Source organism: Oncorhynchus mykiss, chromosome 9, assembly GCF_013265735.2.
Source record: "Oncorhynchus mykiss isolate Arlee chromosome 9, USDA_OmykA_1.1, whole genome shotgun sequence".
Taxonomy (NCBI): Eukaryota; Metazoa; Chordata; class Actinopteri; order Salmoniformes; family Salmonidae; genus Oncorhynchus; species Oncorhynchus mykiss.
In genome coordinates, this window is record NC_048573.1 from 39,453,009 (window position 1) to 39,471,302 (window position 18,294).

At 44.9% G+C, this 18,294-nt stretch overlaps 1 protein-coding gene across 1 annotated transcript in view; it reads left to right on the forward strand.

Annotated features, from left to right (window-relative positions):
- Positions 1–12,922: 12,922 nt before the first annotated feature.
- The window catches only part of adcy6a (adenylate cyclase 6a), a 47,949-nt gene continuing 42,577 nt past the window's right edge, over positions 12,923–18,294 (forward strand). The window contains exon 1 of the mRNA XM_021615618.2: positions 12,923–13,194. The gene's annotated coding sequence lies outside the window, so the exon portion shown is untranslated. The remainder of the gene's footprint in view (positions 13,195–18,294) is intronic.

An 18,294-nucleotide genomic window follows, 5' to 3' on the forward strand; every position in this document is an offset into this window, starting at 1 on the left:
CATGGGAGACAAGGTAACCAGAGGCAATTAAGCACAGCTGACGGTACTAATGACATACTCTCCTTCCCCTATAAGAGAGAGAATGGAACCAGCAGAGAGGGGGGGAAACTAACTCTGGAAGATGGCCACCGAGAGAGAGGAGCTATCCAGGAAGAACCACTAAGACGAGTGACGCCCAATTACTTGGTCCGCTCACATTGGTGGAGGATGCAGGCACTAGGTGGACGAGTGACACAAGGATAAGTGAGTAAATCAAGATTCTTCCAGTAGACCCGGAGGAACCATTCAACGCCCTACTACAACAATTGATCACGGCACAGCAGACAACCATGGAACTCCTGCAACAACAGCTGAGCCGACGAGAAGAACCTAGAGTTAAGCCAAGAGCGGCTGCTCACGCCATCTTACCTCGTCTCTCCAAGGAGGATGATATTGAGGCCTTTCTCATGACCTTCGAAAGGACGGCCACCTTGGAAGAGTGGCCGCCCACAGAATGGGCGAGCGCATTAGCCCCTCTTTTGACCGGGGTGGCTCAGGAAGCCTATTTTGACCTGGATTCCCGCGAAGCTGCGGACTATGGGCGACTAAAAACCGAGATCCTGTCCCGGTACCAACTGACTGCCAGAGATAGGGCTGTAAAATTCCATCAATGGACCTATACAGCTGATCAACCCGTCCGTGCCCAGATCTTCGCATTAATACGACTGACGAAACAGTGGCTAGAACCTGGAAAGGGAGTAGGACATGTGATAGAGACTCTCGTAGTGGACAAGATATTGAGAGAATTACCCAGTGACTTAAAAAGGGTTGTGGGGCAAGCCAACCCGTTGTCAGCCGACGACATAGCCCAGGCGGTAGAAACATATCGGTCTACAGGGGAGTTGTTAAAAAGTGACAAGGAGGAACGGAAGGAGTCTTCCAATCCCGTACCACGACTCACCCCGGCGCGCCCGCCACCGAAACGTCCAAACCCCCCCCGGAGGTGGGAGAAGTCAGCCACCACACAGCAGGGTCGGTGTTATAAATGTCAGTCTCCCAACCATTATGCCCCACAATGTCCTAGCAAGGATGAGCCCATGGTCACGGAGTCATCACTGCCTATCCCCACACATCCCGTTTCGAGGGGGCAGGATCAACACTGTTGGTTAGCAGAGATAGCCCCAGCCTCAGAGATTCCGGTGCGAGTCGAAGGACAAGATGTGGTAGCTATTCTCGACTCGGGAAGTATGGTTACGTTAGTAGAGGAGCGGATGGTGACCTCCGCAGCACTGCTACCAGACAAAGTAGCCGTATCCTGTATCCATGGAGACACCCACTATTACCCCACTGTGAATCTGCCTATTCTCACTCCAAAAGGAAGGTGTACAGTCAGGGCAGGGAAAGTGCCCCAGCTGAAGGTGCCATTATTGATCGGGAGAGACTGTCCCCTATATAAGGAGCTTCGGCAGATGACGTTATGTACGGGAAGAAGAGGGACAGGAAAGAAGAGAAAATCCAAGCCCGAGGTAGTAGTCCTAGAAGGAGACATAGCCGCGTCCTCGTCCTCTGCAGCAGAGGAAGAAATAGCGACCCAACGTTTACGACAGATATTCCAGGAAACCACCGATGAAGACACGTGTGAAGGGTTATACACAACGCAGGAAGAAAGGAGCAACCAGGCGCTAAGGGATATATTTGAAGCTCCATCCGAGGAGGGAACCTGGAAGGGATTCTCCTCGGTCACCCCTGATGGGGATGTGGAACATCCTCCACATCCCTCTACCGAGGTCGACCTGCCCCAGGAATTAAAGGGACAGTTCGGCACCTCGCAGCATAGAGACCCAGACCTAAGGGAGGCCATGAGGAAGGTGAAGGTGATCGACGGGAGGAACGTTGACGGATCAGGTGAGCCCCCTCTTCCTTACTATGCAATCAGGCGGGGTCTCTTATACTGGGTCGTACGACGAAGGGGGGAAAACCAGGAATTACTAATGGTGCCTAGGCCATACAGGGATACAGTTCTACAGTTAGCCCATTCCCACGTCCTAGGAGGACACCTGGCACGAGACAAGACTATTGACAGAATCATGCAGAGATTCTATTGGCCCCGGGTCACCCGGGATGTGGCCAGGTATTGTAGGACGTGTGATCAATGTCAACGTACAGCCCCACGGCCACACCTACGTAACCCTTTGATTCCTCTCCCCATCATAGAGACTCCCTTTGAACGCATAGCTATGGACCTCGTAGGACCCCTCCCAAAATCCGCCAGAGGACACGAGTACATCCTAGTGGTTATAGATTACGCTACCAAGTTCCCGGAGGCCATACCCCTGCGTAACATGTCGTCAAAGGGAATTGCCAAGGAGTTATTCCTGATGTTCTCTCGTGTGGGCCTCCCCAAGACTATCTTAACCGATCAAGGAACCCCGTTCATGTCCCGGTTGATGAAGGACTTGTGTCGGTCATATCAGGTTCAACAGATACGTACAAGCATATTCCACCCTCAAACAGACGGGTTGTGTGAACGCTTGAACAAAACGATTAAAAGCATGTTGAGAAGAGTGGTGTCCCGAGACGGGAAAAACTGGGACATGCTTCTCCCACACTTAATGTTTGCCCTGCGAGAAGTACCCCAGGCATCCACTGGATTCTCTCCGTTTGAATTGCTCTATGGCAGACCCTGTCGAGGAATCCTCGACTTAGCCAAGGAGACCTGGGAGACCCAACCATGCCCCTTTCGATCCACAATAGAGCACGTTACCCTGATGAGAGACCGCCTGTCAGCAGTGTGGCCCATAGTCAAGGAGCATATGGAGAAGGCCCAAAGGACCCAAGGCCGCGCCTATGATAAGTCCGCGACCCCCCGTGAGTTCACCGTGGGAGAGAAAGTGATGGTGCTTGTGCCCACGGCCGAACATCGCTTGCTGGCGCAGTGGAGGGGGCCCTACGAGGTAATGAAAAGGGTCTCACCGGTCAATTACCTCATCAAGCAACCTGACAGGAGGAAGAAGGTCCAACTCTATCACATAAATCTGCTGAAGACGTACCATGGACGAGAGGAGGAGGTGGCTTTGATGGCCCTGGAGGGCAAAGGAAAGAGGAGAGAGGAGTTCTATCTCTGGAAGATGGCCACCGAGAGAGAGGAGCTATCCAGGAAGAACCACTAAGACGAGTGACGCCCAATTACTTGGTCCGCTCACAATAGATAGATAGATAGATAGATGGATGGATGGATGGATTGATGGATGATGTCAAAGCCCATTAGCCCAACAATGGCAGGAGAGTCACACAGTCTACCCCAACCAAATGGAGGGGCCTTAGAAGCTCCCTCCCGCTGTTCAGAGGTAATTAAAATACAGTACCCTTTGCATGTAAAGAATGATAAGGCAAGAAAAGATTACAAAATGAAGCTCCTTATGAAAAATCAAGAGACACTTTTTGCTGACTATTACAAAAATGGGAACATCAGCAACCTTATCTTCCACACAAACCATCCCCTGGCATGGCACAGTGCTATGTTAGCACACTACCCCTTTGTTAAGAGAGGGGGGGTTAACGAGGGGTGGAAACTCAGAATACTTGATAACGAGGACTCTGAGTTAAGTAATATAAATATCTATAAATCCGGAACAGTAATGGTACAGAGTAACCACAAACAGTTTCAGCTGGACTTTCACCTAATCAAAGAATTAGCCCAGCAGGAGAAGCTCTCCCTTGATAAAGATACCCCCACACCAAGCGGGTCAGACCAGACCTCTTCATTATGTAACCCCACAGATGAACAACCCCCAGCGGAGAGTCAACCTCCCAGCACAGATTACCACTCCCTCATTGAAATGAAGGACAAATTCACCCAGCTGGAGGTAAGGCAGGTGGAGCTGGAACAGCAGGTGATTACACTTCAGTCAGACCCAGACAACAGTCCAGCACAACAACAGCCCCTTAACCAGACCCGGAGAGCTGGAGGTGGACAGAGACATATCTGCACTTTGGACAGTGGTGAGACAAATACAACAGGAGAAAGAAGAGCAGAACAGAACACTAGAGGAGAGTATCAGACTGCTGGTGGAGGAGAGGTTGAGGGGGATGGAGGAGAGGGTGAGGGGGATGGAGGAGAAGTTGAGGGGGACGGCGTGTGACAGAGAACAACCCACTAGAGAGGTGGCCACCCCCACAGAGAAAGCAGCAGAACAGCCCACCTCAGCACCCAACAAAAGTCTTGACACCACAGCAGAACAGTCCACACCAGACCCTGACCATAGAGTCGACATCACAGCAGAACAGACAAATTAAGAACCCCAAGCCCAGAGGCTCTCACCCCCTCTGAGCACCCACCCTGTCAGCCACCCTGATAGCCCTTTTGACAACCCCCCCACACCCACTGAGGACAAACACAAGACACAGATTGTACTACTTATGGACTCAAATGGGAAATATATATAAAAAAAAAACTTTTTCCCAAACACAGTGTGTCTAAACTCTGGTGTCCAAACACCCAGCGCGCCCTAGACCTTCTGTCTGAGGCCAAACTAGGCTCACCCAGCCACATAATAATACACACAGGCACAAACGACCTGAGAGCACAGCAGGAAAGAGTGGCCACAGCACTGAAGGGAGTGATTGAAAAGGCTTCTTCTACTTTCCCCAACGCACAAGTGGTTATCTCCACCCTGCTACCACGAAAAGACTTCCACCCTGCCACAATACAGCGGGTAAATGCAAGTATTTCCCGTGACTGTGCCTCAAAACCAAACGTTTTCCTGGCCCACCACTCCACCCTGGACTTGAACAGCCTCTATGACCAGGTCCACCTCTACAAGGCAGCAGTGCCCACCTTTGCCCGAACTCTAAAGGACATCGCTCTCAAACGTATCCCCAACACTTCACACAGGAGCAACAGATCAATAGACACCCCACCCAGACCAGCGAGACACCCTCCCAGATCTGCAGGACCCCCCCCTGGACCTACACATAGAGGACCCACGCCAAGAGGAATTACATCCAGACCACAGTACACCCAGACACATCCACACCCCCACCCCAACCAATCAACACCCCCCCACGTCAACCGTGCCCACACCCCATTTAGGCCCCCCCAGATCAGACCTATGCCACTCCTGCCCACCCCATGCACCCCACCCCCGCAAAGAGGGCCTCAACATGGAAGCCACACATACGCCCAGGTAGTGAGCGGGCAAACAGTCCCAACCCCCACTCTCACACTCGCCCAAGCCAATGGCATGTACCAGATGCTCAGCAGGCTCTGCTCACACTTACTGGCCTGAGGCCAAACCACGACCAACAACATTGGACACTCTATGGAACAAAAAGCCTTCACTATATTATCCTGGAATATCCAAGGCCTGAGGTCATCTGCCTTTGGCCTAAAGAGCAGAAAACCAGACTTCACCAAAGACATTGGTAATACAGACATTGTCATCCTGCAAGAAACCTGGTATAGAGGAGACGGACCCACTGGTTGCCCTCTAGGTTACAGAGAGCTGGTAGTCCCATCCACCAAACTACCAGGTGTGAAACAGGGAAGGGACTCAGGGGGTATGCTAATTTGGTATAGAGCAGACCTAACTCATTCCATTAAATTAATCAAAACAGGAACATTCTACATTTGGCTAGAAATTCAAAAGGAAATTATCCTAACAGAGAAAAATGTCCTCCTGTGTGCTACCTATATCCCCCCACTAGAATCCCCATATTTTAATGAAGACAGCTTCGCCATCCTGGAGGGGGAAATCAATCATTTCCAGGCCCAGGGACATGTACTAGTCTGTGGCGACCTAAATGCCAGAACCGGACAAGAACCTGACACCCTCAGCACACAGGGGGACAAACACCTGCCTGGAGGTGACAGCATTCCCTCCCACATATGCCCCCCTAGGCACAACTATGACAACATAACCAACAAAAACGGGTCACAACTCCTGCAGCTCTGTCGCACGCTGGGTATGTACATAGTCAACGGTAGGCTTCAAGGGGACTCCTATGGTAGGTACACCTATAGCTCATCTCTTGGCAGTAGTACTGTAGACTACTTTATCACTGACCTCAACCCAGAGTCTCTCAGAGCGTTCACAGTCAGCCCACTGACACTCCTATCAGACCACAGCAAAATCACAGTCTACTTAAACAGAGCAATACTCAATCATGAGGCATCAAAGCCAAAGGAACTGAGTAACATTAAGAAATGCTATAGATGGAAGGAATGCAATTTGGAAACCTACCAAAAAACAATTAGGCAACAACAAATTCAATCCCTTTTAGACAATTTCCTGGGTAAAACGTTCCACTGTAATGGTGAAGGTGTAAACTTGGCAGTAGAAAATCTTAACAGTATATTTGACCTCTCAGCTTCCCTATCAAATCTAAAAATCTCAAATAGAAAACCGAAGAAAATTAACAATAATGACAAATGGTTTGATGAAGAATGCAAAAATCGAAGAAAGAAATTGAGAAACCTGTCCAACCAAAAACATAGAGACCCGGAAAACCTGAGTCTACGCCTTCACTATGGTGAATCACTAAAACAATACAGAAATACCCTACGGAAAAAGAAGGAACAGCATGTCAGAAATCAGCTCAATGCAATTGAAGAATCCATAGACTCTGACCACTTCTGGGAAAATTGGAAAACACTAAACAAACAACAACACGAAGAATTATCTATCCAAAATGGAGATGTATGGGTAAACCACTTCTCCAATCTTTTTGGCTCTATAACAAAGAATAAAGATCAAAAACATATACATGATCAAATACAGATCTTAGAATCAACTATTAAAGACTACCAGAACCCACTGGATTCTCCAATTACATTGAATGAGTTACAGGACAAAATAAAAACCCTCCAACCCAAAAAGGCCTGTGGTGTTGATGGTATCCTCAATGAAATGATCAAATATACAGACAACAAATTCCAATTGGCCATACTAAAACTCTTTAACATCATACTTAGCTCTGGCATCTTCCCCAATATTTGGAACCAAGGACTGATCACCCCAATCCACAAAAGTGGAGACAAATTTGACCCCAATAACTACCGTGGAATATGTGTCAACAGTAACCTTGGGAAAATCCTCTGCATTATTATTAACAGCAGACTCGTACATTTCCTCAATGAAAACAATGTACTGAGCAAATGTCAAATTGGCTTTTTACCAAATTACTGTACAACAGACCATGTATTCACCCTGCACACCCTAATTGACAACCAAACAAACCAAAACAAAGGCAAAGTCTTCTCATGCTTTGTTGATTTCAAAAAAGCCTTTGATTCAATCTGGCATGAGGGTCTGCTATACAAACTGATGGAAAGTGGTGTTGGGGGTAAAACATACGACATTATAAAATCCATGTACACAAACAACAAGTGTGCGGTTAAAATTGGCAAAAAACACACACATTTCTTCACACAGGGTCGTGGGGTTAGACAGGGATGCAGCTTAAGCCCCACCCTCTTCAACATATATATCAACGAATTGGCGCGGGCACTAAAAAAGTCTGCAGCACCCGGCCTCCCCCTGCTAGAATCCGAAGTCAAATGTCTGCTGTTTGCTGATGATCTGGTGCTTCTGTCACCAACCAAGGAGGGCCTACAGCAGCACCTAGATCTTATGCACAGATTCTGTCAGACCTGGGCCCTGACAGTAAATCTCAATAAGACCAAAATAATGGTGTTCCAAAAAAGGTCCAGTCACCAGGACCACAAATACAAATTCCATCTAGACACTGTTGCCCTAGAGCACACAAAACACTATACATACCTTGGCCTAAACATCAGCGCCACAGGTAACTTCCACAAAGCTGTGAACGATCTGAGAGACAAGGCAAGAAGGGCATTCTATGCCATCAAAATAAACATACATTTCAACATACCACTTAGGATTTGGCTAAAAATACTTGAATCAGTCATAGAGCCCATTGCCCTTTATGGTTGTGAGGTCTGGGGTCCGCTCACCAACCAAGACTTCACAAAATGGGACAAACACCAAATTGAGACTGCACGCAGAATTCTGCAAAAATACCCTCCGTGTACAACGTAGAACACCAAATAATGCATGCAGAGCAGAATTAGGCCGATACCCACTAATTATCAAAATCCAGAAAAGAGCCGTTAAATTCTACAACCACCTAAAAGGAAGCGATTCACAAACCTTCCATAACAAAGCCATCACCTACAGAGAGATGAACCTGGAGAAGAGTCCCCTAAGCAAGCTGGTCCTGGGGCTCTGTTCACAAACACAAACACACCCTACAGAGCCCCAGGACAACAGCACAATTAGACCCAACCAAATCATGAGAAAACAAAAAGATAATTACTTAACACATTGGAAAGAATTAACAAAAAAACAGAGCAAACTAGAATGCTATTTGGCACTACACAGAGAGTACACAGAGGCAGAATACCTGACCACTGTGACTGCCCAAAATTAAGGAAAGCTTTGACTATGTACAGTCTCAGTGAGCATAGCCTTGCTATTGAGAAAGGCCGCCGTAGGCAGACATGGCTCTCAAGAGAAGACAGGCTATGTGCTCACTGCCCACAAAATGAGGTGGAAACTGAGCTGCACTTCCTAACCTCCTGCCCAATGTATGACCATATTAGAGAGACATATTTCCCTCAGATTACACAGATCCACAAAGAATTCGAAAACAAATCCAATTTTGATAAACTCCCATATCTACTGGGTGAAATTCCACAGTGTGCCATCACAGCAGCAAGATTTGTGACCTGTTGCCACGAGAAAAGGGCAACCAGTGAAGAACACACACCATTGTAAATACAACCCATATTTATGCTTATTTATTTTATCTTTTGTCTTTTGTACATTGTTAAAACACTGTATATATATAATATGACATTTGTAATGTATGAAACTTCTGTATGTGTAATGTGTACTGTTCATTTTTATTGTTTATTTCACTTTATATATTCACTTTATATATTATCTACCTCACTTGCTTTGGCAATGTTAACACATGTTTCCCATGCCAATAAAGCCCTTGAATTGAATTGAATTGAGAGAGAGATGGGTCAGCAGTCAAATCTCAGTGATAGATACATATCACTGGTTGGTGACATAATAACATCCAGGGGCAATTTCCTGAGTTTCACGCCTGTCACAATCAAACAGCCTAGCTTTCAATCACCTGATGATGAGCACTATGGGACACCAGGCCCTGACATGTCGGTGGTCAACAGATCCCATGTGATGTGGATATGACAGCGGGAGACAAGTGGTGGCTTATTGACAGCTGGGCTATGCTTTGTATTGGCAATCAGATCTGAATGGTGTGTTAGGCAGGGAGGAAGACGGATGCTTGGTGGGTAACTTTGAATTGTCAATCATTTAGTATTGGGAGCACTGTGTTCTTTTCATCAATGAGCAGCCATTGGATTGAATTGATCCCTGACTGACATTAATGTAATGATGACAATCTATTCTATTCAACCCCCCACTGCCCTCCAACAGACAGACAGCCAGGCAGGCACCCCCATACACAGAAACACACACACACACACACACACACACATATTTTAGTTTTTTGTTTCTTGCAAAAATAATTTTTTACCTCGTTGTGCATTGGATGGTGAGAGTGTCATTTGTGAGAGAAAAGGTGTGTAGCCTATCAGTAAGTTTGCACTGTTTGGAACTAGTCAAATAGTAGCAGAAAAAGTGTACTACTATCAGGCAACAGTGAACATGCCAAAGGCACCAGGTCGGCTGCAGAGACAGAGCCATCAGTCAGCTGAGTGCAAGGCAAACACAGCTCTTTTGACTTTGACCTTTTAACGTTTCACTTCCCTCCACCACAGGCATTGGCTCAGTTACAGAGCACATACATTCTCTTTTCACTTGCTTTTTTTCATAGCACAAAAAAAGTTTGGTTTGATCTGTTGTTTAGTTCATAGCACACATTTAACAGCTATTTTCAGGTCTCTCCAGAGATGTTCGATCGGGTTCAAGTCCGAGCTCTGGCTGGGCCACTCAAGGACATTCAGAGACTTGTCCCGAAGTCACTCCTGCATTGTCTTGGCAGTATGCTTAGAGTCGTTGTCCTGTTGGAAGGTGAACCTTGGCCCTAGTTTGAAGTCCTGAGCGCTCTGGTGCAGGTTTTCATCAAAGATCTCTCTGTACTTTGCTCCATTCATCCTTGCCTTGATCCTGACTAGTCTCCCAGTCCCTGCCGCTGAAAAACATCCCCACGGCATAATTCTGACACCACCATGCTTCACAGTATTTTATTATAATAACGTTTTTAATTGAACCATTATTTAACTGGGCAAGTCAGTTAAGAACACATTCTTATTTACAATGGCGGCCTACCCCAGCCAAACCCGGACGACGCTGGGCCAATTGTGCGCCATCCTATGGGACTCCCAATCACGGCCGGATGTGATACAACCGGGATTCGAAAAATGGACTGTAATGACACCTCTTGCACTGAGATGCAGTGCCTTAGACCGCTGCTCCATTCGGGAGCCTGTAGGGATGGTGCCAGGTTTCCTCCAGATGTGACACTTGGCATTCAGGCCAAAGAGTTCAATATTGGTTTCATCAGACCAGAGAATCTTGTTTCTCATGGTCTGAGAGTCCTATACGTGCCTTTTGGCAAACTCCAAGCGAGCTGTCATGTGTATTTTACTGAGGAGTGGCTTCCGTCTGGCCACTCTACCATAAAGGCCTGAGTGGTGGAGTGCTGGAGAGATGGTTGTCCTTCTGGAAGGTTCTCCCATCTCCACAGAGGAACTCTGGAGCTCTGTCAGAGTGACCATTGCGTTCTTGGCCAACTCTAGGAAGAGTGTTGGTGGTTCCAAACTTCTTCCATTTAAGAATGATGGAGGCCACTGGGTTATTGGGGACCTTCAATTCTGCAGAAATGTTCTGGTACCCTTTCCCAGATCTTTGTCTCGACACAATCCTGTCTCAGAGCTCTACAGACAATTCCTTCGACCTCATGGCTTGGTCTTTGCTCTGACTTGCACTGTCAACTGTTGGACCTTATATAGACAGGTATGTGTATTTCCAAATCATGTCCAATCAATTGAATTTATCCCAGGTGGACTCCAATCAAGTTGAAGAAACATCTCAAGGATGATCAATGGAAACAGGATGCACCTGAGGTGAATTTCGAGTCTCATAGCAAAGGGTCTGAATACTTATGTAAATAAGGTATTTCTGTTTTCGCTATGTCATTATGGGGTATTCTGTGTAGATTGATGAGGAAAAAAATGTATTTAATCAATTTTAGAATAAGGTTGTAATGTAACAAAATGTGGAAAAGGTAAAGGGGTCTCTGAATACTTTACGAATGCACTGTATACATTACCAGTCAAAAGTTTGGACACACCTATTCATTCAAGGGTTTTTCTTTACTTTTTACTATTTTCTACATTGTTGTCACGCCCTGGCCTTAGGGTTTTTGTATGTTTATGGGGCTGTCTCCTTTCTAGGTAGTTTGTATGTCTATGGTTGCCTAGATTGGTTCTCAATTAGAGGCAGCTGTCTGTCGTTGTCTCTGATTGGGAACCATATTTAGGCAGCCATGTTCTTTGGGTATTTTGTGGGTGATTGTCTTCTGTCTTTGTGTCATTGCACCAGATAGGACTGTTTCGGGTTTCACTTTTGTTGTTTTGTATTTTGTAGTGTTCTCATTTATCGTCATTATTAAAGATGTTGAACACTAACCACGCTGCATTTTGGTCCTCCTCTCCTTCAGCGGAAGAAAGCCGTTACAATTGTAGAATAATAGTGAAGACATCAAACTATGAAATAACACATATGGAATCATGTAGTAACTAAAAAAGTGTTAAACAAATCAAAATATATTTCATATTTGAGATTCTTAAAGGTAGACCCTTTGCCTTGATGACAGCTTTGTACACTCTTGGCATTCTCTCAACCAGCTTCATGAGGAATGCTTTTCAAACAGTCTTGAAGGAGTTCCCACATATGCTGAGCACTTTTTGGCTGCTTCTCCTTCAATTGGGTTGAGGTCAGGTGATTGTGGAGGCCAAGTTATCTGATCAGGCACTCCATCACTCTCCTTCTTGGTCAAATAGCCCTTACACAGCGTGGGATGAGTTGGGTCATATATATATATATATATATATATATATATATATATATATATCTTTCTCTCGTATATATATATGAGAGAAAGAGAAGAAATCTTCATGAGATAGACCTGGCTAACCAGGTCAGAATCAGACTCTGAAAACCAGCAGACAGTGCGACCCCCAAGGACCGGACCTATGCACCCCTGTTGTAGTTTAACCAAACAATCGTTGGTGTGTGGTATGATCATTAGATAAACATTGCAATCAGGAGTTTGTGATTGGTTGCTGTAACACTGCCTATAACTGTCATACTGTTGTGTGCTATTATCTCTTTATTACTGTATGCTTACACAGCCCAACATCACGACTTGGTTTGATGTATACGCCCTCTAGCTCTTCTGTTGGTAAGTTATCACACTTTGTAATCTGCTGGTAAGAACTCTTAGGTTACAGGTTGGTCATGATAGAAAGTCTATTGTACCACAGTAGGCTACATCACAGTTGGCTACATCACAGTAGGCTACATCACAGTAGGCTACATTTTCCCAACTACATTTGAGGCATTATTCATAGTTTTGCATCCAATTCCAATAACAATCTTGTTGTCTTTTAGGAATTGGGAAAAGTGCATTGGCCTCTCTGGTGTACATGGTTTTTGAAAGAATTGGGCATTTTGATGGTTGGGCATTTTGATGGTGGTTTATCTGGCATCTGGCTTGGAACTAACCATCACGACCTTTCCTCGACGCACAAAGTGACAGTGTGAGAAAAATAATGGAGTTCCTAGGCTGTGTTTTGGTTCCTACAGAGCCAAACACTGTTTCATACAGAGCTGCGCCTCTAGAGGGAGTTGCGAGATGCTGAGCAGAAGACAACTGAGGACTGTGAGCGGTGGTGCTTCTAAGCTTGGAGAGAGAAGGGGGAGAGGCAGGCAAAGGAGAAGGAAAACATCAGAAGAGGCGCAACGAGAGCGATATTGTGCGTTTATGTCTGTTTGTCATCACTGGACTGCTCCCCCATTCTGACCATTCAAACCGTCAACGGTACCAGTGACTTCAATTCGGCCTATCCTGCCCAATATCGGTTTGTCTCATGCGGTCTAGTTTGGAGGGAAAGAAGCGAGAAGGATGATCACGGTGAGTCCTCTTTCCAGCGTGATCCGGTCGAGTATGCGCATGTTTAATAATGTAGGCTTATTTTTGCTGTTTGGGGAAGGCCAAACCTTACTAATGCTATCGTACACCCATTTGATTTGAGAAACGGGATTATTGCAATACCATCAGTGCGTAATTGAGGGGAGTCGGCTGAATTGTATTTTATTAATATAGGGGTTGTGCGCCTGAGACCTCTGTGTTGTTCGCAGTAGTGGCCCAGTGGGCTAATCGATCCGTGTTTCTTACAGCTCAATAATGTCAATAGCCCTGTATAAGCACTGATATCCAAACAAACATACAGTTAACGTTATAGGCTCTAATATCTTGATTTTAAAATCGATGAGTTTGCAGGTTAGAGAAGCACACTAAAATGACTGCTGCCATCCAGGCATCGCTGTCATAGCCACTAACTCAAAGGTCGCAGCTGCAGGAGGTACACGTATAGAATGAATTACCAACCGCAGCACTTCTGTTTGTTGCCATGTTCGAGTTATTTAAAAGGAAATATAGGCTAGGTCATCATGGTAGGAAGTAAAAAAAAAAAATATATATATATATATATATATATAGGCTAATGTTTTTGTAGGTTAGCCTACTGATGAGCCAGCCCTACAAAAAATAAATAAGGTGGTGTGATGCGTTGGAATGTGGAATAGTGACACCTCAAGTCCACCAGATCCATCAAACTCTTTGTATTCTGGCAGAAGTGATTAATTGTCAATGGATGCAGTGTGTTCCTTGTACCGCAGGCGCTCAATAATTTCAACTCGTGCTCTGCTCTACGGTGCGGTGGTACAAACGGAAGCTTGGTTTTTAGCTAGTTGAAAAGCGAAGCACGTGCTTTCAAATACGGCGAATGTGGGCTAGACATCCGGCAAAACAAAACACTTATGCATCTGGTGGATTTCGGGCATGACAGTCCACAGTTTGTATTGCCTGTCATGTGTTTATTGATTCAGGGCATTTGTTTGTCAGGGCCTGAGGCATGCTTGAATTTCCTCTCCCCTCGCTGGTTGAAGAACAAGACACATAAACTCCTTGGCGGGCGGGTGGGACATGCAACATTGTATCCTACAAGTGGACTAATCGCACACCGCTACTGTACAAAAACAACACAGCGTCAAAATGGTAATAGCTGTGATCTCTGTTATGGTTGTCACATAGGCAACCCTGAACAGTTATGTAACGAGTGTGTGAATGCCGGCGATAATATAGCCCTCACATAGCCTTTGCATGGAATGATACATTGCATCTAGCCTTGGATGCACTCTTATTCGATGTTATTAGGCTACACGGATGTTAGGCCTGCATACCATTAATACAACATTTAGTGTATGCTGACATAGGCTATTAATTAAACCAGTCTGCAATAATAAATAGTCTATAACAGACATTATAAACTGCGTGATTGCTGATTGGCTAACAGCCGTGGTATATCAGACCGTATACCACTGGTATGACAAAACTTATTTTTACTGCTCTAATTACGTTGGCAACCAGTTTATAATAGCAATAAGGCACCTCAGAGTTTGTGGTATATGGCAAATATACCATGGCTAAGAACTGTATCCAGGCACTCCCATTAGCCGTGGTATATTGACCATATATCACACCTCCTCGTGCATTATTGCTTAAATATGGCTGATGATGCGATGATCAAATATGTATTTACTTTGATGCGCTCCTCATAGGCTACAGCACAGTAGACTAAGCTAATATAAATATAAGCTGTCATAAAAGCGCTAGAGAGGTGGGAAAGGATTCACGCAGTATGTCTACAGCCACATAAAAACAGAGATAATTGTAGCTCTTGAACGCCGTACCGATTGGCAACGTCAAGACATTTGCAATGGGGGCACTGGACAACCTTGTGCACGGGAGAGAACAGAGTTTTCGGAGCTGGAAGGGCTGTAGTAGCGTCCATTGACTGATGGCAAATCTCCTTGAACTCTCTTGATCCACCAGAAGCCACAATCAGCAGCCTGGACGGATACGTGCCAGAGAAGGCATACTAGCCATCAAGAATAAATTATATTTTTGCTTCAACAACACAACATGCCTTCCGACATGAGCGCCTGCTCATGTTCCCAGTTTCCCACTAAAAATATGCAAGGATAGGCGACAGCAGCACATCAGCATTGCGTTAAGTTGATAGAAGCCGTTCTGCACATTCAAGAACTCTGGTTGTTTTGAGGCCTGCCTGTCCCTGCTATGTTCAGCTGATGCTAGCCTAATGTAGGTAATACTTACGGGAGTACATCAGCTTTGATACTGAAGAGTCGTGATGGTGATCAATCTAATTATTCAGATCATTTTTATGATGTTAAAGGCAATGTGTTCTTTAGTTCTTAGGGAGAACTAGACATATAGTAGCCTAATAATTACAGTGCCTTGCGAAAGTATTCGGCCCCCTTGAACTTTGCGACCTTTTGCCACATTTCAGGCTTCAAACATAAAGATATAAAACTGTATTTTTTTGTGAAGAATCAACAACAAGTGGGACACAATCATGAAGTGGAACGACATTTATTGGATATTTCAAACTGTTTTAACAAATCAAAAACTGAAAAATTGGGCGTGCAAAATTATTCAGCCCCCTTAAGTTAATTCTTTGTAGCGCCACCTTTTGCTGCGATTACAGCTGTAAGTCGCTTGGGGTATGTCTCTATCAGTTTTGCACATCGAGAGACTGACATTTTTTCCCATTCCTCCTTGCAAAACAGCTCGAGCTCAGTGAGGTTGGATGGAGAGCATTTGTGAACAGCAGTTTTCAGTTCTTTCCACAGATTCTCAATTGGATTCAGGTCTGGACTTTGACTTGGCCATTCTAACACCTGGATATGTTTATGTTTGAAGCATTCCATTGTAGATTTTGCTTTATGTTTTGGATCATTGTCTTGTTGGAAGACAAATCTCCGTCCTAGTCTCAGGTCTTTTGCAGACTCCATCAGGTTTTCTTCCAGAATGGTCCTGTATTTGGCTCCATCCATCTTCCCATCAATTTTAACCATCTTCCCTGTCCCTGCTGAAGAAAAGCAGGCCCAAACCATGATACTGCCACCACCATGTTTGACAGTGGGGATGGTGTGTTCAGTGTGATGAGCTGTGTTGCTTTTACGCCAAACATAACGTTTTGCATTGTTGCCAAAAAGTTCAATTTTGGTTTCATCTGACCAGAGCACCTTCTTCCACATGTTTGGTGTGTCTCCCAGGTGGCTTGTGGCAAACTTTAAACAACACTTTTTATGGATATCTTTAAGAAATGGCTTTCTTCTTGCCACTCTTCCATAAAGGCCAGATTTGTGCAATATACGACTGATTGTTGTCCTATGGACAGAGTCTCCCACCTCAGCTGTAGATCTCTGCAGTTCATCCAGAGTGATCATGGGCCTCTTGGCTGCATCTCTGATCAGTCTTCTCCTTGTATGAGCTGAAAGTTTAGAGGGACGGCCAGGTCTTGGTAGATTTGCAGTGGTCTGATACTCCTTCCATTTCAATATTATCGCTTGCACAGTGCTCCTTGGGATGTTTAAAGCTTGGGAAATCTTTTTGTATCCAAATCCGGCTTTAAACTTCTTCACAACAGTATCTCGGACCTGCCTGGTGTGTTCCTTGTTCCACATGATGCTCTCTGCGCTTTTAACGGACCTCTGAGACTATCACAGTGCAGGTGCATTTATACGGAGACTTGATTACACACAGGTGGATTGTATTTATCATCATTAGTCATTTAGGTCAACATTGGATCATTCAGAGATCCTCACTGAACTTCTGGAGAGAGTTTGCTGCACTGAAGGTAAAGGGGCTGAATAATTTTGCACGCCCAATTTTTCAATTTTTGATTTGTTAAAAAAGTTTGAAATATCCAACAAATGTCGTTCCACTTCATGATTGTGTCCCACTTGTTGTTGATTCTTCACAAAAAAATACAGTTTTATATCTTTATGTTTGAAGCCTGAAATGTGGCAAAAGGTCGCAAAGTTCAAGGGGGCCGAATACTTTCGCAAGGCACTGTATATATAACCATATAGTAATAATAAATCATTATGTAAACGATACGCATATATGCCTTAGCTAGAGGTTGAACTAGTCTTACTATTATCATGTATGAGTAGGCCTATAGCTCTGCACAGATGTAAAATCAGTGGTAGTGATTTGTAAGATAAAGCACCTTTAACACGTTAGAAAAACCTATAATGGGGATTCTCTTTCAATGTGCAATTTATATCAGTGGCTAGATTTGTTATGCTTGTGCCCAAATAGACCTCAATTTACAGGAATGAGAAGAATTCCCTTCTTGATCTAATTGATTCAGGAAATGCAAGTCTGATGGGTCATTAGCCTTGATGGTGTACAGTGTCTTGCAAAAGTATTCATCCCTCTTGGCGTTTTTTCCCATTTTGTTGCATTACAATCTGTTATTTAAATTGATTTTTATATGGATTTCATGTCATGGATATACACAGAATAGTCTGAATTGGTGAAGTGAAATGAAAAAAAGAACAAAACAGAAAACAGAAAAGTGGTTCATGCATATACATTCACCCCCTTTGCTAGGAATCCCCTAAAATGAGATCTGGTGCAACCAATTACCTTCAGAAGTCACATAATTAGTTAAATAAAGTCCACCTGTGTGTAATTTAAGTGTCACATGATCTCAATATATATACACCTGTTCTGAAAGGCCCCAGAGTCTGCAACACCACTAAGCAAGGGGCACCACCAAGCAAGTGGCACCATGAAGATCAAGGAGCTCTCCAAACAGGTCAGGGACAAAGTTGTGGAGAAGTACAGATCAGGGTTGGGTTATAAAAAAATATCAGAAACTGTGAACATCCCACAGAGCACCATTAAATCCATTATTAAAAAATGGAAAGAACATGGCACCACAACAAACCTGCCAAGAGAGGGCCGCCCACCAAAACTCACGGACCAGGCAAGGAGGGAATTAATCAGAGCGGCAACAAAGAGACCAAAGATAACCCTGAAGGAGCTGCAAAGCTTCCCAGCGGAGATTGGAGTATCTGTCCAAAGGACCACTTTAAGCCGTACACTCCACAGAGCTGGGCTTTACGGGAATAG